This window comes from Pongo abelii, chromosome 3 (genome assembly GCF_028885655.2).
Source record: "Pongo abelii isolate AG06213 chromosome 3, NHGRI_mPonAbe1-v2.0_pri, whole genome shotgun sequence".
NCBI classification, from domain to species: Eukaryota; Metazoa; Chordata; class Mammalia; order Primates; family Hominidae; genus Pongo; species Pongo abelii.
In genome coordinates, this window is record NC_071988.2 from 207,363,526 (window position 1) to 207,384,631 (window position 21,106).

Below are 21,106 nucleotides of genomic sequence, written 5' to 3' on the forward strand. Positions count from 1 at the left end.
AACATTAATTTTCATTCAGTTTTTTATTTGTTTCTTTGTTTTATAGATGGGCTCTCACTCGGTCACTCCTGCCGGAGTGCAGTAGCCCAGTCGTAGCTCACTGCAGCCTCAAACTGCTGGGCACAAGTGATCCTCCTGCCTCAGCCTCCTGAGTTTAATTCAATTTTTAAAAAGTTTTAGTATTTATGTGTATCCTTAAAAACTGGGGAACTAAAGGTAGGACTTACAAAGATGTAAAATAAAAATAGTCTAAAGTGATATGGATTTTTATATTGTTAATACTCCTGGAACTGTTAACCATTCTATATACTGTTTTCTATAGTTCTTCATTCTCCTCAATTTGACACTTATGCTTCTTTTCCATTTCCATTTATATATATATATATATATGAAATGAAGTTCTCAATCATATATGCAGATTTTGTGACAAAATTACAAAAAAATTCTCTAAAAGAAACATTTATTTTCACAATTCAGGAATGCTTGACTGTAAACACAAGTACTCATAAATGTTTATTGTATTGATTTTAATTTGATGATTATAAAATAGACTCTAAAAATGAATTTATTACTTTAATGTTATGGCTTGTTAATTCTTCTTATTTACCAGGAAAACACATGCTTCTGTTACAGCATCTTCTTAAGTCATACTAAGTGGCTGCCTCAAATCTTCATTAATATTTATAAGAATATAAACTACTTCAAGCAGAACTTCTCACTTAGAGAGAACCTTGGAGATCTTTTGAGCTAAATTTTTCATTTTACAGATGAGAAAACCAGAGCAAGGGGATATTAAAGATTTGACGAAGGGCATGTCATTATTAAATGAAAAGCCAAGCTGTAACTCTTGTCATCCAAGTCTCCTAACACCCAGTTCAGGGGCCTTTACACCACACCACCAGGCAATAAATGCCATCCTTCTATCTGGCAGATACGATGGACAGTTAGCAATCCATCAGTGAACTTAAGCGGAATTGAGGAAAATGGTATTTACCACTAAATTAAATAACACATGTCAAGCCCTTAGCAGCACATGGGGCACATAATAAACGCTTGTTAAAGGGAACAATTATTTTTGTTGTTGTATAATTCAGAAATGCAATGTGAAATAGTGGAAACCCTTGTAGAAGTCAGATGGACCTAGGTTTAGCTGGCAGTGTACGCTCACTGACTTACGTAACCTGCGCAACTCACTTAATCTTTCTATGTATCTGTTTTCTCACAGGCTAAAATGGAATAATAATGAGATTGGGTATGTAAAATATCAGATAAGTAGAGGCATTTGTTAATGTTAACAATGAAATTACAATCTGCCATTTTATGTGTTGAGTCAATAATATAAAGAATTCAAAGAGATGTGACCTGTCATTAACATTTATCTACCTGAAATGGAGGGGAATAGGCCAGGCTCCTGTCAGCTCTATGGTTAGTGCCCCCACCTCTCTCTTTCCACCCTGGCCTTTTCCTTTGGCACTGACACTTGGGCCTTAGTGCCTCTACCCTGCTGCCTTCTGGAAGTTCAGGAAACTCCCTTCATAACAACTTGCTTGTATTTCTATTTCCCTACAAGCCCCATATTTAAACAAACCAACAGGCCAGGTGCGGTGGCTCACGTCTGTAATCGCAGCACTTTAGGAGGCCGAGGTGGGCAGATCACCTGAGGTCAGGAGTTCAAGACCAGACTGGGCAACATGGTGAAACCCCGTCTCTACTAAAAATACAAAAAACTTAGCTGGGCGTCATGGCGCATGCCTGTAATCCCAGCTACTCGGGAGGCTGAGGCAGAAGAATCGCTTGAATCTGGGAGGCAGAGGTTGCAGTGAGCCGAGATCGTGCCACTGCACTCCAGCCTGGGCGACAGAGCAGGACTGTCTCAAAAAACAAACAAACAAAACCAAAGAAACAACCCCCGCCCCTCCCCGCTTCATTTCATTCTCTCAGGCACCCGATCTTCACCTCCTAAAATAAAGGCTAATACTTAGCTGAATAACTTATTCAACTAAGTTAGCATTCCCATGTTCTGTGGAATGCTAGCCTCTAAGATGCTCCATGAAAGAAGGTCAAATAAGCTTGGGAAATGCTATGGAATAATTGCACGGTAGGAGATGCCCACCTTTAGGTAAGGCCTACTGGTACCTCCTCAGCACTCCTGGTTCTCTTTCACTTCGAGGGCTTCCTACTGCCAGCACCTGTGACTCTGCCTGAGGGCATTCTCTGACTTGTAGCATGCTCTTATCATGCCCTTCAAGCCAAACCAGGTTGGTAACTCCCACCCTGCTATCAAGAACTAACAGAAAACATGGGTGGGTTTCATGGCTAAAGAGATAATCATGAGACCTGGAGGATGGTCCAGGGGGCATATGGGATGAAGATAGTTATATTCTGAAACTGCCCTGGAAAAAAAAGTTATCTTTGGGAAGAAGCAGCCCATCTTTCAGTGGCTTCAGCCCAAATCATCAGATGCCTGGGACTGCAGCATGCCTTAAAGTACTCGAGGAATAAAATGGTCAATACTGATCAGAATTTTAAATACTTAAGCCTTGAACTACCCTATAAAATCCACAAAAAGATTTTAGAAAAGAGTAAAAACTTGGGTTCCCTGATAGAGAAATACAGATTGAGAATATTTCAGAAGGCATTCTTGCTCTGCCTTTAACACAACCATTGGCAATAGGTGTGTACTCTACTGTCCAGGCAGAATTCTCTGGGAAGAAAGTAGAAAGACGTCTTGTAAATGGGAGTCCCTTGGGAGGCGAGTGAGGGGGTAAAAGTCAGTGTGTGTGGGAGTGTTTAGTGCAACTGGGGACTGAACACCAGTCATCTCCAGGACTTGACTTTTGCCACTTACTGCAATTTTCTTCCCAACTCTGCAAACACAGTTTACATGCCTCGTTTATCACTTCAGTCACACATTACCCTCCCGTATCCACTATTCAGGTTCTGAGACATTAAATAGTATCAAATGCATTGCCATAGTTCATCATTTAAAAATTCTACCTTTTTGTTAACAATATTTTTCCAAAAATCCTTTGTCACTTATAAAATATTAATAAGTGAGATACCAGGCAATAAAGAGAAAATTTAAATAATCCTAGTACTTTTAGGGGTACATTCTCTGTACTAAAAGCAAGAATAAAAAATTTACGAAGAAATGAGAAAATGTGGAAAAGGAGCGCTAAGAATCCAACATGGCATGAATTGGGCGTCTCTGACATTTCCATCTTCATCAAGGGGATTCTGTCAAGTAGTAAGTCAAACTCTTCATCAGTAATCTCCACACCAAACCTGAAACAAATAGCAGTTAGCATCAGTCACCCCCCAAGTTCACATTTGGGTCACCCATACCCACAATACCCTAAGCATATGGCTGCCATTAAAGCTTTGTGACTGCTGCAGTCCTCAAGATCAAGAGCACCACGTGAATATCAGAGGTTAATCAGGGTTTTGATCGCTTCAGCTTTCTCAGAGAAAGAGATTCTACCACAGAATCCCTGCATTGGTGGAGCACAGAAATAGAAACACCGGCATGTTGAATTGTGTGTGATTGTCCTCTATAAAAAGTTATTCATTACACTAAAACACTGGTATCGCTTAAACAAGTTAACTCTGAAAAGCCTTTCAATTGGGCTGCTTAGCATGAAAGAAAAGGTAGAGAAAAAAAATGCCTTTGTAAAACAGCTTCCTAATACTCTTGCAAAGCATTTCATAATGGCTTTAAAGACATTTTGCATACAAATATTTTAAAAGTGGCAGTGTTTATTCATCAGCAAGAAAGTGTTTTCACCTCTCAAGAACAATCAAAACATAATCCGTGAATAACTGGCATAAATAAGAGTGACTTAAGCAATAATAATGAACAAGGCGTTCATTCATCATTTTGCAAAGCTGATAAAACCCAGCTGACTTTTGGAAAAGAGGAGAATATATTTTCTTTTGACATTCAATGACAGAATAACATCAAAAAGGCTCTTTTTCCATTTTCATTATTACTTCCTTAATAATTATAAAAAGGCAAAATATTTACATGATCTGCAGAGAAACCAGAGTATACTTTCTTAATAATTATAAAACAACATATATACATCATCAACAACAACGCAACAAACAAAAATGCTTTTTTTCCTAAGCTGCAAATAATTAAGTTATCACATATTTGTATTTCAGAAGTACTTGAATTTAAATAGCATCTCAGGGACTTTGCAGTTGGGTATCCTTTTTTTCATTTGTATAAAATTAGAAAAAAAGGGTAATTTAATGTTATATCTGCACAGTGTTTATCTTACTCCCTTTTATTTTCTTTATCATTTCTTCACAATGAAGTTACCTGGACTAATGGAGAAATCCTTGGTATTTTGCAACAGAAATGAAAATTAATTCTCAGGTTTTATTTGGATTTAAACTCTTAAACTCAGTACTTTAAAAGGAAACAAACATTCTGTATAGGCATATTGGCGGAAAAAAAAAGATTAAAAGTCAAGAAATCCGAATCTAGTTTATATCCACCATTCTACAGCTATGTAATCATGGAAAATCACTTAACTTTTACATTTCAGTTATAAAAGTGGTCTCAATGGTCTGTGAGTGTTCTGTATCTTACTGAGTGGTTATGTGATAGTGAGATAATGATAAGAAAAGTGCCTGGAAAAACATCACATAAATATTGTGTATTACTATTTTTGATGTCGAAAACAGGTTAAAAAAGGCCTCCCAAACATACTAGAAAAGACTGTTCAAACCTAACAGTAACACAAGCCCTTTTTCTCAAGAGCCCATCTTGGTGAGTGGCATATGGTTTAGTGGAGATAGCATGGGCTTCAGGTTAACTGGACCAACGTTTGAATCCCAGCTCTGTCATTTAGTAGCTATGTGTGGTCTTGGGCAATTTCCTTAATTCCCTGAGCCTCAGTTTTCATTTATATAACAAGAAAGGCTATTTTGAAAATCGATTAAGTAAATAAATATGCATATATTCTCTTTAATGTAAAATGTATTTTCTTAACAGTGAAACTCCCTTCACTGTATTGGATAAAATGAGGCTTTCCCTAACCACCAAAATTAGTCTCCCATCTCAGTGTCCAATCTCTATCTTATCACACTGCTATTATTACCTTATCTCTCTTACCACTATCTGAAATTATTTTATTGGTTTACTTACTACTTGGTTATTGTCTGTCTTTTGTCTCCACTTCTCGTGTAAACTTCATGAAAACAGGTTTAGTGCAACTAGGGACTAAACACCAGTCATCTCCAGGACTTGACTTCATCATTTGCCTGTTCACCATTGTATCCCTAGAATCTGTAACAACCACCAGAAGGTACTCAATAAATATTTGATCAATGAACAAATGACTAACTCATTTCTACTGTAAGGGTATATGTACTTGAGAGAAGAGGAATTTTTATTATGTGAAATAAGGCATATGTTAATTATCTTGATTAAGCCATTACACAATGTATACATATTTCAAAACATGTTGTATATGATAAATATATACAATTTTATGTCAACTTAAAAAAGCATAAAGAAATAATAATAACATTAAAAGGAGCTTTTATGTATTTATTTGCATATATTCCTGGGGTACAAGTGCAATTTTGCTACATGGATATATTGCATTGTGGTGACGTCGGGGCCTTCAGTGCATCACTGGAACAACACACACTGTGCCCACCAAGTAACCCCCCATCCTCCACCCTGCCTCCCACCCCCTCAGCCCCCACCCTCTGAGTCTCCACTGTCCATCATTCCACATGCTACATCCATGTGTACACATTTTTTTAGCTCCCACTTATTAGTGAAAACGTGCGGTATTTGTCTTTCTGTGTCTGAGTTGTTTCACTTAAGCTAATGGCCTCCAGGTTCATTTATGTTGCTGCAAAAGACATGATTTCATTCTTTTTTTTAAGGCTGAATAATATTCCATTGTGTATATATACCATATTTTCTTTATCTAATCCTCTGTTGATGGACACTTAGGTTGACTTCATATCTTTATTATTGTGAATAGTGTTGCAATAAATATACCAGTAGAGAATGTGTGCTTTGAAGAGATTGAAAAAGATTTGAAATAAGCATAGTGGAGAATGGAATACAGAGTTGACCAATAAAACATAGTGGGGATTGACAGGAAATTGACAGGAAATACTAGGAATCCACGTGAAGTTGGCGACAATGAATTTACAGTAATGTAAGTCTACTCAGTAGCATGATTTTCCCCAGCAGCACTAAGTAGCCTGGGTGCAGGTGAAGACAAGATGAGCAGTTGGGCACATCTAGGTTTGAGAATTTGTTAGATAGATGTGAATAAAAGACAACAAAGCAAGGGAGTGTAGAATACTGACCAAAAAATGACTCATGGGAAAATAGAATCTAAACTGTGCTCCAGCTTAGAGAGGGAAGAGAGAACATGTGTGCAGGGATAGAACTGGGAAAGAGCAGGAAGGTCAGTGGACTAGAACAGATAGGAGATAATAGTCAAGAATGGGCTCAATTCATGATTTCTTAGGTGTAGTTATTTTGGATATCACAGTTCATCTCAGACTTCCAAGAGAGTTTACATTCTTAGTATCGCCCAAAGACCTCCTTCACTTAGAAGGTGAATATAATAGCAAAAACTAAAATTTACTGAGAATTTCACATGTTCTTAGCACTATGCCAAGCATTTTACACGCATTGTCCCCATTTAACCCTACCAGTATTATCATTCCTAACACTGTCCTAATAGTGTCACTGTTAGGAATGATAACAATTATTATCATTCCTAACACTGTCCTAATAGTGTCACTGAGATCTCTGAGGTGACTGCGGGTGAAGAAAGTTAAAGGGAAATAGTCTGGAAATGGCACTAAAGAGCGAGGCAAATGAACAGCTTCCTCCTGAAAAAGGAAGTAATTTCCTGGGCAAAAAGCCAGTTTGTGATTAAACTGCATTTAGAAGGGTGGAGGATGGAGAAGAGTTTGTGCCTCATGGGTTGGGAATTCTGGAGGGCACAGTTGGAGGATTTTACAAGGGGAAGCATCAGAGTTTGGAACAGTGAACAAGAAACCCAGATGAACATTAGGGTAAGAGAATTCTGAAAGTGTATATAGGCTAGACAACTGGGGGGCGGAGGTTACATTATAGGTAGTATAACAAGGAAAATTAGTATGAGGCCAGATGGATTAAGATTCTATAAGAAACCTCAAACATAATCATCTAGGCCATATTTTAACTCATCACTCACTATCTCTCTAGGTATAGGTAAGTAGTTTAAGTTTTCAGCTGAAATGATAATAGCAAACATTTATTGACTGCCTACTACATGTCAGATACATTACCTGTATTTATATAATCCTTACAACAACACTATGAGGTAAATGTACTATATATTATCTCCGTTGTACAGTGAAACCTTACATACTTATTACCTGGTAAAGCTTGAATTTGAACCTTGCCAACTGTCTCTGGAGCTCTCCAGATGACCATTTTATTATTCCCACTGCTCAAGCAGGGCTGCCATTTCTCTTCCTACAGTTCTCTTTACCATGTTGCACACTTTCTCTAGCAGAAAAAGGTCTCTCCACAATCCTTCCAGAGAAACTTAAATATTAATGTATAAGATTATGACAAAGTCAATACACTCAAAGCTAACCTTTAACACTATACTCTATAAGTGGATTTTGAAATAAGGATAGTTCATCTCAGACTTTATCCAAGAGAGCTTACATTCTTAAGTATCCCAAAGACCTCCTTCACTTAGAAGGTAGTCTTAAGGCCTATATCTCAAAGATAGTATTTTACGACAGGTCCAGTGTGTTTAAGAAATTATCTGTCACAAAATAAATTTGATCTGCCCCAGAGAGGAAACTAGCTTCTGATATCTCTCCCCAAGGACAAGAAAATAAATTACTGTCAGGCTTATTTTAAATTCCATAACAGAAAATATTTTGGGTTTTTAAAATTAGCTCCATACATTTTTCTGTCTGTATATAGCAAATAAACAAGCAAAGTAGCTTTCATAGATATAAAATAAGTAGTAGGAATCCCATTATAGAAATCCCCCTTTTCTGTTAGTTAAGTCTCAAAATATCAAAGCATAGTATTTGTATATAGAATCCAAGAAGAAATAAAAAATAAATAATCTGGAAAAAAAAACCCACAGTTGGATTCTTACTATCTTAATACTGATTTAGCAACCACATTTTGATTTTAGTGGGTGAAATTCCAAGTAATCTAAAAGTCTAAAAGACTTAAGTAGAAAAGATGGGGCCTTACATTTAATAAAGCTCCTTTATTTACTCCTACAGGTAACTACAATGGGAAGGCTTACAATTGAAGTGCTTATGTATTAATGACTTTAGACCTCTTCGTTAAGGACTTTGTAATTTTTACTAAATGACATATTCTTCAAAAACAAAAAAAAATCTATATTGGCTAAATATATTTTTCTAATTATGTGTTTTAGAAATAATACTATGTCTACTGATATAAATCTGGGTTTGTTTCATTGCATTTTAGCATTGGTTCTTCAACCAAATCCCTAAACAGAACCATCTATTTTCCTCAGAAATCTGTGTTTGATTGGATACTTAAATTATTTTAGCATGCAATTAAATCACGTGTAATATTCAAAAAGTATTTCAGGATGATATTCTTATCCTCTTTTTAAAAAGTACAATGTTTAGAGCTTGTTTTTAAAGACTTTAATTTCTTACATCAACATCTTTTCCAGTAGAATACTTTATCTTTAAAATACAGACCAGGATATATAGTGCAGGAAAAACAGTATTTTTCATCACCTCTGTTCTCTTTATTACTGTCAAAATCTTTAATACTATATTCCCTCAGAAAATATCTGGGTATTATTATAAAATAAGTTCTCAAGCTCTGGTAAAAGTATCCTTAGCCTATACTTCAAAATGGAGAAATAATCCAGCCTTTAACTGACTTTCCAGGAATTTACTTTTCTAATATTAGACGTTAAAAGCACATTAAAAACAAACAAACAACAACAACAAAAAACTCTGATCAAACACAGGGTGATGATAAAAAACATTAATCCTGATCATATATGCCAGATCTCTTGGTATATGACGTACTCATTACCCATCCTGAGTAATATGTCTTGTCTTTTCTCCATCTTGTACTCCAAAGTCAGATCGATGGGCTTGAAAGGCTCCAGAAGGGCCAGGTGGGGCTGAGACTGAGATATGAGAATTACTGGTGTGATCCTGGTATTATGAACCACAAGTGGCCCAGCGTCATCCCAAATCCCCAGAGGACCTCCCAACTGAGAGGTCTCTCTTTTGAGCCATATCAACTTGAGATCTCCCTTTCTCTTTCTCTCTTTCTCTCTCTTTCCCTACAACTGCCTTTCCTATATTGCACACTTATATTGTATCTCTCTCTTTCTCTCTCACTCTATATATAATATCTCTGTATCTACAGTATCTATCTCTCTATATATGGATGTGTTTTGTTTTTTTATCAGACTATCCTCAAAGAAAAGGATATTTGTCATCACAGAACAGTCATTTATTTATATTAATCAAAATAAACACAAGTGAAGGGCTTTGAATAATAATTTCAATGACTTTTTTAAAAAAGAATTTCTTAACATTAGTAATAAAGTGAGAAGTCCTGGGTTTGAGTCCTTAGTTCTGCTACTTACTCGATGTGAGGCTTTAGAAAGTCTCGTAAGCTCTCACAGATTGTTTCTTCATTTTTAAAATGTGCAGGATAGTCACAATTAGGCTACCAACCAACAAGATTCAAGCTTGTTAACGAACACATAGATTACTCTATAAATTCTAAATTCTTAATGTCACACATTCATAATATCAACAATACAATTGGGTAAAGTTTGCATTCACTTCGACGCTACGACTGAAAAAGGTGAATGGTTCGTTTCCTCACACTCCCTTTGCATTCCTTGTTCCTCCAGACACAGTGAAACTCGGTTTCTGCAGAATGTGATTTCATTTGAGTTACTGGGGAACAAAGCAATTAGACAATGAATAATAGCTCAAGACAGGCTAAAGCTGAAGATTTCTGCAAAAGAATGAAGAGGAAACGTTTTGATCCTGAGCAGGTGTTCTCCCTAGATTGCTTAACCTGAGGGTGATTGACTTTTGGAAACGAGATTTGTTCCCAGGTGGGTAAGCCTTGGGGCCATAGGTTTTTCAGGATTTTCAAGGTCACATGGAATGCGAGGGGGTTAGGGAAATTTCCCAAGCATTTATGGGACCTGGGGGAATCTCACGTTGAAGAAGGTGGTTACCACACGCAAGCAAGCCCTTTTCCTGATGCAGGCGGTGGACAGCTCCCGTCTGAGCCTGCAAGTCTGCAGTGAGCTGCAGATGGCGGAGGGGCGCCCCGAGGCCTCCGAGAGAGCAGCTCGGGGAGCGGCAGCAGGGCACGCCGGGAAAGGCGCGGGGCACACTGGGAAGGCAACCCAGGAAGGGTGGGGCCCTGGGGCCTGTTGAGGAGCTAAGTGGCCAAGGAGAGGTGCGTTTAGTTATCTCAGAAGTCCGTTGCCCTTACGGTGTCCATTCTGTAACTGTTCTCACAAGACAAGACAGCCTGAGTTGTTTACAGCCAGCAACTCTTCCTGTCTGAGAGCGGTGCCTCCCGTTGGGTTTCCCTAGTGCCTCACCTTGGTCCAGATGGCCGAAGGGGACCGTTTCCTGTGGCCTAGGTTTTAACGATCCCCCCACCCCGCCCCTACTGACTTCCTCATCCTAGCCTTTTACTTCCTTTCTGCCTGGCCTCTGATTTTACAATACTATGGGGAGAAATGTCTCTGAAGTTTTACTTCAGCGTGAAATGTGTAAGACAAGCCTTCAAGAGTTTCCAAAATCATAAATACATGTAAGTTTCTCCATCTTAGGCAATTCATCTTACGGTTGCATTAATTTGGGACAGGGCCCCAGCTCTGTGTGAGTGGATTGTTGATGACATCCTATTAAATAGAATTCTATCTGACCTGACTGCCATATGCAAACAATCTGGAACATAGCTTCTGTGTGATTTTATACACAACAAAAGATTTACTTTTTTTTTTTTTCTTTTTTTTGAGACGGAGTTTCGCTCTTGTTGTCCAGGCTGGAGTGCAATGGTGCGATCTCTGCTCAACGAAATCTCGGCCTCCCGGGTTCAAGCAATTCTCCTGCCTCAGCCTCCTGAGTAGCTGGGATTGCAGGCATGCACCACCACAGCTGGCTAATTTTGTATTTTTAGTAGAGATGGGGTTTCACCATGTTGGTCAGGCTGGTCTCGAACTCCCGACCTCAGGTGATCCACCTGCCTTGGCCTCCCAAAGTTCTGGGATTACAGGTATGGGCCACCGTGCTCAGCCTACACTTTTTTCTTTTTGGTATGGCTGTGACTGAGATTTTAAAATGCCCTGGATAGCTTATTGGTCTGATTTCATATAATAACTTTTCCTAAATGATAAGTGGAAAAATGTCCAAACTCCCAGGTGAGATTGTCATTACTGTATGCTTCACATGTAACCTAGTCTAGTTACTTCAAACGTTACAGCAGTTGGGCCCATCTATGCAGGTTGACTATTGCAGTCCAGTTAGACGGCTTCCAAATTCCGCTGTTTTCTAAAGACCTGATTTAAAATATGCTGTTCATGTATTTCAATACATATTTGTAAAATTTTATTGCTCTCCCTTTCCTCTTAGTGCTTTGTGAGTCTCTTGTTGGAAGGACTGTCTTTAAATTAAAGCAATTAGAGTTACTTTATGAGATTTACCCAGATATAAGAGCTGAAGAGAATAATTCAAATTGATCAGAAGAAAATACTCAATTACTGACAAATATCAATTACATCAGTAGGTAAGTTATGGATTATATCTAGTATTCAGTTTTAGAGCTACAAAGTATAATACACTTCTGTAATTATCACCTTTTAAAAATTCACCACTCATGTCCATTTAAGACAAACATTCTTTAAATGAGATTAAAGCTCTTACTTTGGGATCACCATTTCACAGATACAGACATCTGGGTATAGATTACTTCAATGTTAAGTTTTACTGCAAATTATAAAATTTTCTTTTTTTAACCTATGTATTATGTTTCTTCTTTGCAATATAATTTATTTCTATACTTATTATTGATTTCTTTCTAATACACAATGGAAACGATACAATTTTTATTTTTAAAAGTTTCAAATAGGCTGGGCGCAGTGGCTCACGCCTGTAATCCTAGCACTTTGGGAGGCCAAGGCAGGCAGATCATGAGGTCAGGAGTTCAAGACCAGCCTGGCCAACATAGTGAAACCCTGTCTGTACTAAAAATACAAAAATTACCTGGGCATGGTGGCATGTGCCTGTAGTCCCAGCTACTTGGGAGGCTGAGGCAGGAGAATCGCTTGAACCCAGGAGGTGGAAGTTGCACTGAGCTGAGATCACACCACTGCACCCCAGCCTGGGCAACAGAGTGAGACTCCATCAAAAAAAAAAGAAAAGTTTCAAATAACACAAAAATGTGTAATATAAAACATAATCACCTTCCACAATAATTTCTTCTCCTTCTCCCTTTCTCTCACCAGAAATAACTACCTTTGGCTGCTTGATGCTTTGCCCTCCATATTCTTTTCTATACGTATACTAACCTATATTATTATTTTTAGAATAAAATTATATCTTAAAAATTACTCTGCCATTTTATTTCTCTAGTAAATCAATCTTAGATATCTGTGCCAATATTTGTATACTTAAATCCTTTTAAAAGCCTATATGGTATTCTATTGTATGGATGTACCATAATGTATTTGACCCATCCCTTACTAATGTATATATAGGTTGTGCCTACTCTTTCCTTACATGAGCTTCTTGAAGTGTGTGTGTGTGTGTGTGTGTGTGTGTTTCCTTTACATTGGACCTCCCACCCTCTGGCAAAAGAAAAAAAAACTGGTGTTTTCTAGACCCAGGGCCACTTTCTTGCTTATTCTTTTTTATTTCGTCTGTTTTCTGTTTTCCAACTTCTAAGTCTTCTTCTTTCCTTTGGAATCTCCTCTTTTCATTCTCCTATTTTTTTCCCATTAAGCACAAAGGTCCTCTTCACACAATATCTGTGCCCTCTGGTACCAATATGCTCTCCCAACACTTTCCAACCCCAGCGGTGAAGAGAAAGAAGGACTGAGTATTCAGTTTTTGATAAGAAACAAGAGGCCGCTACTGGCAGGGAGCATTGTCAAGTTCTCCCTCATTCCGAGCACTCCATTCCCACGTGAACAACAATGAATGGAGATTTCACCCGCCCACCCCACATTGTTCAAGTTGTCCTTTGCCCTTTCCGTCAAAACTTGGCACCCAGGAGACAGCAGAACATGTTCTGAATTCAACCCTGGGGAGCCACCAATCAATATCACTTGACTCTTTTTACCCATTAGTTGTTCTCTTTCTATGCCTGATGTCGAGTGATGCCTAAGCTATTCTTTGTCATGGCCCCTTCTTAGTTGGCCCAGCTAACCCCTATAGGGTGGGATGGCTATCTACATCCCCTAGGCGGAGCACCATGGACAGAGGAGAAAAGCGTGGACAAAGTACTCAGGTGTAGGCTCAAGGGATGTGGACACTTTAGCATATTTTACCTCTTTATGATCTGAGTTGCCAAATACAAAGAATATTAACTATCTACTTAACTCACAAAATACTATAAGAATATGGTAATTCGTAAAGCACTTTGAAAATAGGATTCCAGAGGAACAAAGTATATTATTTATATGTCTTTTCTCCCTTTTTAGTATACATATTTTATCTGACTTCCTTTTTTTTACATTTACAACTCATTTGTGAAGCACAGACAATATATTCATAATTATTTCTAATGAGAAACTTTTTTCAGGGGATTTTTTTTAGGGAATATGTTCAGAGAGGGAGAAAGACATGGCTATTGTCATTTTTTTCACCCTAATTTTTAAAAATATTGCTTAAATTTCTTTTATATCTGAAACATTTATTGGAATGTTTTTATGATTATTGAGGCCTTAATTATAAGCAGCAACAATCAAATAAGCATAAAAACTTTATAAGAAGTCTAAATTCCTGTCTGATAGTAAGAAAATTAGATACTTAGATATCAGTGTATTAAAGATTTGATGCTAAGTGCCAATTACCTTTAATAATCAAATAGTGGATTGTGGGAGGATCAGAGCAGATGTGAACATGGCACAAACTTCTCAGGATAAAGGTGTTTTAATGTTTTTCAGGCTTAAAAATAAGAAACATTTTGGAAGCTTAAATGAGACAAAATTTCAGAAAATTGTGGATTTCACCCCGTTATAGTTTATGATAAAAGAAAAGGCTGCAAAATTATCTTTTAACTGTCATTTCTTAAAAGACTTGAAAGTCTTTTAACTATCTTTTAAATATTATTTTGCAATAAAAAAAAAGAGCATTGGCCTTTGTATAAGGGTTCCTTTTTCCCTTGGTTGAAAATAGCCCATTTCTAAGCACATGTAACTATCACTTTCTTTCTAATTTACTTCTTCCTTCCACAATGCAGTTGAACACCATATTGATGCATTCTAAAACTAAACTATTGTTTTGGTGCTTAATTTTTAAAGAAAGAGGAAAGCACAGATTTGTCTTTTTATTAATAAGTGCATAACTTCTAATAGGTCATGCACAGTCTTTTAATTCATCTCAGTCTGACTAGTCAAGATCATCTGGATTTTCAAATGCAACAATTAACTGTAAAAAGGAAAATCCAAAGAGTCAGAATTCAGTATAATTATACAATAGCGGACACTATATTGCTGATTAAAGCAGTTGTAACTTAATGATCTCACTGAGCATTTGATGTTTGCTGTGCAAGTGACATCCACTCAGGGCATCAAGTAGAAGGAAGGGCCTCGACAGAATGTGTGACTACTACTATGAGGCTGCCAAAGTCCCAAACTTGCAGCTTCAGTAAACTGAAGGGATTTCACATCTGCCAAGTTGGAAAATAACAATGCATTAAAGGTTTCAAAAGAGAGTTGGCATTAATTGTGTTAATCACTAGGATAAGATTCCAAATAATTACATGACTTGTAATGAGGAGATCTGACATAAGTGGTAGCAAGAAAAGTATTGATTACATGTGAAATGTTAGATCAAGCCTTAGCATAAAGTTTGAGGAAGTCACTCTCCAATATTCTTTAACAAGAGAAGGATCCCGTGAAATTCCAGCAGAACATGTGATAAGCTGAATGTCTTATTAACCGGTTAGATTATCTGAAGCAGTTCTGCTTCTGAATGTGTTTAAATTGGTTCAGTTTGGCTTGGCTACTCTGGCCCTCATAAAGTTATCCAGCCTATCTAGGGGATGAGGAACTGGAGGCATGAACAGCCCCTGCCAAAATAAGTTCCAGACATAATCTCTGTCCCCCATCCCCTCTCCTCAGCCTCTACTCCCTCTACAACCTGCCAAAATGAACATTCGGTATATCTAAAATCAAATGTCCATGATTTGATTTGTACATGTCCTGAACAGATACAGAATATTAATGAAGAACACCAGCTTTGGAGTTAGACCTAGCTTGGAATCACAGCTTAGCCACCTCTTTGTGTGATATTCATCCAGGTATTTAATTTCTCTGAACTCACTGTCCTTATCTGAGTGTCTGAATTCGAAGACAAAAATATCTACTTCACAGAGTTTCCATGAGGATTAATTATTTTAGCACAGTGCCTGAAATGTAGCAGCCAAAGCAATGTAGTAGCCAATATTGTACTATTTGGTTGCTTTAATGGTTTAAAAATTTTTTTTAATTTTATTATTATTATTATTTTGAGACGGAGTCTTACTCTGTCGCCCAGGCTGGAGTGCAATGGTGCAATCTTGGCTCACTGCCACCTCTGCCTCCCGGGCTCAAGCTATTCTCCTACCTCAGCCTCCCGAGTAGCTGGGACTACAGGCATGCGCCACCATGCCCAGCTAACTTGTATTTTTAGTAGAGATGGGGTTTCACCATGTTGCCCAAGCTGGTCTTGAACTCCTGACCTCAGGTGATCCACCCACCTCAGCCTCTCAAAGTGCTGGGATTACATGTGTCAGCTACCACACCCAGCCAGCTTTAATGGTTCTTGTGTCTACTATGTAAAGAAAAAATAGAGTAGGAAGTAGAATTAATACCTATTTCTTGTAAAGCATCTGCCTTTCCCACCAAAGAAGGACTTAGTTGCTGATCTGTGAGAAACTGTGTAATATTACTATTAACACCACTTAATTTTAGGAGAAAGGCTTTGTAAGTGGGCACTCCCCTAAAATTCATCAGTTTTCTGTTGGATAACGTTTGTAGAATTTTTGGATGGCAACAAAATAGCTATAAATGTATTCGCAGTTAACAGCACCATTTTAAAATGTAGTTTTCTTCAGTTTCATCAAAATTAAATCTGCTTTTCAAAAGATACCATTAAGAGATTTAAAAAAGCAAGCTACAAACATACATATCTGGAAAAGGATATATCCAAAAAATATAAAGAACTCCTACAAATCAATGAGAAGACAGACAACCCCGTTGAAAATAGACAAAGAATCTCATCAGATTCACAAAAGAAGATGTATGGTTGCCAGTAAACTCATAAAAAGTCACCAGGGAATGCAAATTAAAACCACAATAAGTAATTACTCTATACACCCATGAAAATGGCTGAAGTTAGAAAGCCTGAGGTGCTAGAGAGGCTGTGAAGCAATTGGATTCTCATACATTACTGGCAGGAACGTAAAATGTTAGAACCACGATAGAAACAGTTTGGCAGTTTCTTATAAATTAAACACATGATTACCATCCAACCCAACAATTCCACTCCAATCGAGTTACCCAAAATAAATGAAAACATATGTCTACACAAACACATATATGGGAATGTTTATAGCAGCTTTGTCCAAAGTAGCCTAAAACTGGAAACAGCCCAAATGTTGAACAGGTGAATATATAGACACATTGCGGCACATACATAGGAGATTAAATACTACCTAGCACTAACACATGGCTGGCACACTATGCATGAATCCCAAAAACATGCTGCCTGAAAGAAGCCAGACAGCAAATCATACATATTGTATGATTCCATTTATACATGAAATTCTAAAAAGGGGAAACCTGCCAGGGGGCAGAGAGGAACTGACCACAAGGGAACAAGAGGGTACTTTCTGGGGTGATGGAAATGTCCTTTTTCTTGATTACGGTGGTGGTTACACAGATGTATACATTTTTTCAAAACTCATTAAACTGTACACTTTTTCTTTTCTTTTTTTTGAGATAGACTCTCACTCTGTTGCCCAGGCTGGAGTGCAGGGGAGCAAGCTTGGCTCACTGCAACCTTCACCTCTGGGTTCAAGCGATTCTCCCACATCAGCCTCCCAAGTAGATGGGACTACAGCCACGTGCCACCATGCCCAGCTAATTTTTGTATTTTTAGTAGAGACGTGTTTTCACCATGTTGGCCAGGCTGGTCTCAAACTCCTGATATCAGGTAATCTGCCCGCCTCATCCTCCCAAAGTACTGGGATTACAGGCATGAGCCACGGCACCCAGCCTGAACTGTACACTTAAAATGGCTATATATAGGTTGTATGTATATATGTGTAGTAAAGAATTTAAATTTACACCCAAAGAGGTCTGGCGTTTGCCCTCAGCTTCTGGGTGGTAACATCTAAGCCCTTGGATGTCATAGGAGATAGACGTGTCTTTGTTTACCTGGGGGCCTTGGATTATGCTAGTAGTCTAACAATGTCATGTAAGGTTGGATCTAGCCATGCCAGATAGTATTTAGGGTGGGGCTGACCCCATCAAAAAGACCAACAATGGGATGTAGGGTGGGGGTTTGAGTCACACAGTATCAGCTTGCCAGAGTCAGAGATCAGCCACATGGGCCATCAATCACACCTGCATAATGGAGGCCCGTGAAAACTTCCCTACTTGGCAATATTCCACGCATATTGTTACAGACACACACTGAGAAAATCACGTCTAAGACTCCATGGGGAGAGAACAACAGAAGCTCTATGTTGGGTGTTTTCCTGGATTCTGCTCTTTGTGCTTCTTCCCTTGGCTGATTTTAATCTGTAACCTTTCCCTGTAATAAACCGTAACTGTGAGTATCACAGTTATTAGCGAGCTCTGTGAGTCCCTCTAGTGAATAACTGAACTCAAGGGTGGTTTTGGGACCGATCCCCCGAAACTGCCATTAGTGTCAGGAGTGCAGTGGGTCTTATAGAGGGCTGGGTTCCCTCTAACTTTGCAGTTGCCTAAATCCCCAAGGAGATGGTTCTAAATTTTAGCAGTATGATATCTCAATAAAGATTATTTTTAAAGTATGGTCATTTGTTTCTCACAGTACACAATAATATGTGTGTACATGTGTGTGTGCACGCGTGTGTGTGTGAGTGTACATATATACCCCTGATGGACCACTGTGCTTTTAATATTAGGAAAGAAAGAATCTCTCAAACAGGCAATTTTGAAGCCATCTTAATATTCTATACTCTAAAGTTTAAAGGTATAAATTGTTCTTTATAAACTTAGAAAAGGCTGGGCCAGGTGGCTCATGCCTGTAATCCCAATACTTTGGGAGGCCAAGGCAGGTGGATCACCTGAGGTCAGGAGTTCAAGACCAGCCTGGCCAACATGGTGAAATCCCATCTCCACTAAAAATACAACAAAATTAGCTGGGCGTGGTGGCAGGCACCTATAATCCCAGCTACGCAGGAGGCTGAGGCAGCAGAATCGCTTGAATCTGGGAGGTGGAGGTTGCAGTGAGCCAAGATCGTGCCATTGCACTCCAGCCTGGGCAACAAGAGCGAAACTCCCATCAAAAGAAAAAAAAACTTTGAAAAAATTATGAAGGAATGGGCATCAACTAATTAGCAGATGTTATCTAGGCAAAGTGGGATGAGATAAGCAAAACAGGGGCTGCTATTTATCATTCTCTGTAGATATTTAAGTGGTACAATTAGGGGTCATTTTGGTCTTTTTTGTGTTTTTCAGGATTTCTCTAATTAATGAAAATATATACTGGGAAAATGTAGACGTTTTAAATTTTATTCCTCAAATTTCTCCTTCCGGATAAGAAAACTGTATAAACACAGAAGAGAAGGAAGTACTCTGAAGTTTTCAGCAAACTTAATTGCAAGAGTCCAGTCATCTTATTGTAGCTCTCTCTGCAGCCAATTGTGTCATTCCTTCCCTCCTTTTTGTTGTCTTTTCCTTTCTACAAACATTTATTGAGCACTTGCTAGGTTTCAGACTCAGCTGTGTTGCTTTGGGAACAGAGTAGTTTAGCAGTAGCCCTGTCCTCTACCTAATAGATGCCGGCACCCTGCCCCAAGTGTGACCGCCAAAAATGTCTCCAAACATTGCCAAATGTGCTCTGTGGGCTAAATCTCCCCAAGGTGAGAACCACTGTTTTAAGAAAACAAATTTCTAGATCATCAGCTCATATACATATTCTTTCCTAAAATTAACCTGCGCCCATTATGTTAAAATTAACAAGATTTCATTAGGCTGGATCTCCTCTTCCTGTCTCTTCGTTCACAAGCAACCTTCTCCTACTTTACAAAAGGCCCCCCCTCTTCCCATCCAGAATCTTACTGCAGTGCACTGCCTGGGAGTGTAAGAATCCTGGGCCCCAAACAATGAAAACGTCTAGCCCCATAAGCTGACTCATTCAGGAATGCATTTCCAATTAATTTCACTTTTTGTTATAACTATTTATCAAAAGTAATATGTCTATGGTGTTGGATAACTGTATATTGGTAAAATTTTGACATTCAACAACTTTTGATCATGAGAAATAAAAAATAAAATATCTATATACATACTCTCGTTGCAGAGAAGTACAATAGGGTAATTACAGCTTTTTAATTATAAAATATTTTATATTAGTATAAAATTCTGTACAGGAGATAAAATGGAAAATGAGATTCAAGGAAAAAAGGAGTAATATAAAACATCCAACTATGAAAGATGAGCTTGTTTCAGAATTTTTTAAAACAGATGATGGTGGTTATCAGACCCCTATAATGTTTTGTATTCTATTAGATGTATGTAAAGATTGATATAACAATTTTATTTTAAAGTTTCTACAGTATGCCAAAAGTTACATCTCCTCGGTTATTTAAACTTTTGTTGAAATATATGTAAACTTAATAGTTTGTGGGTGATGCACATGTTTTCAAAATGATTTTAGGGGTACATGAGTAAGAGGTTTAAAGGTTGCTCACAATAGTTGTAAACTATTAATATATTTGGCAATCAGTGAAAAAAAAAAAAAAAAAAAAATTGCAATGCTCAATCTAAACCAAGGACACTCTGCCACCTGGTGGCTTAGAGATTTTCATAGTCACCCAGCAGGAATCAAAAGCTCTCTTGCTCCAACCATGTATGATAATGATAATGAACTGATTCATAATATGTAGAATCAGAGATTATTTGATTATAAGAGATATTCATACAGAGAAGGAAATAAAATTATGAATTTTTAATATTATAATTTCAAATTCAGGAAATTACCATTGGTAGTTTTTTACTGGGTAGGTTAATACCTAAAATCTCACTTAATTTCAGCCTAGGCTGCTCTTGAACTCCTGGGCTCAAATGATCCACCCCCATGGGAAATAAAATTATGAATTTTTAATATTATAATTTCAAATTCAGGAAATTACCATTGGTAGTTTTTTACTGGGTAAAATCTCTCACCTAATTTCAGCCTAGGCTGCTCTTGAACTCCTGGGCTCAAACGATCCTCCCCCGTCGGCCTCCCAAAGTGCTGGGATTACAAGCATGAACCACCATGCCCAGCCTCAGACATTTTTTAAATGATAGCTCATACAGTTTTCTTTTATAAAGGTAAGTAAAACAAACAAACAAAAATATTTATCATTTTGTTGTGAAGAGACAGAAAAAAATTTATTTCACTTAAGGGCGCTGTAGAAAAGTGAAATCACCAAAGATTCCATTATTTATATAGTACTTTACTGAAAAATACCATATATGTAAATTCTTACTACCTGCTTTCAAGAATTTACATGTATGTTATTTCTGAAATTCCTATTGACTAATGATTGTTCTTTTAATTTGTTAATCTTTCTGTCAAACACGCACAAAAGAAAAGAAAAAGAAAA

The 21,106-nt window shown here is 37.8% G+C and overlaps 2 long non-coding RNA genes across 2 annotated transcripts; one reads left to right on the plus strand and one right to left on the minus strand.

Annotated features, from left to right (window-relative positions):
• Positions 1-445: 445 nt before the first annotated feature.
• LOC129059191 (uncharacterized) lies at positions 446-10,395 on the minus strand. The gene is made up of 4 exons (XR_008524911.2): positions 10,242-10,395; positions 7,408-7,579; positions 5,156-5,296; positions 446-3,285 (listed from the first exon to the last, which is right to left on the minus strand). It is a non-coding gene; the product is annotated as an uncharacterized LOC129059191 (long non-coding RNA).
• A 21-nt stretch (positions 10,396-10,416) lies between these two features.
• Positions 10,417-19,802, plus strand: LOC129059192 (uncharacterized). The gene is made up of 4 exons (XR_008524912.1): positions 10,417-10,849; positions 11,671-11,824; positions 15,473-15,562; positions 18,972-19,802. It is a non-coding gene; the product is annotated as an uncharacterized LOC129059192 (long non-coding RNA).
• The last annotated feature ends 1,304 nt before the right edge of the window (positions 19,803-21,106 follow it).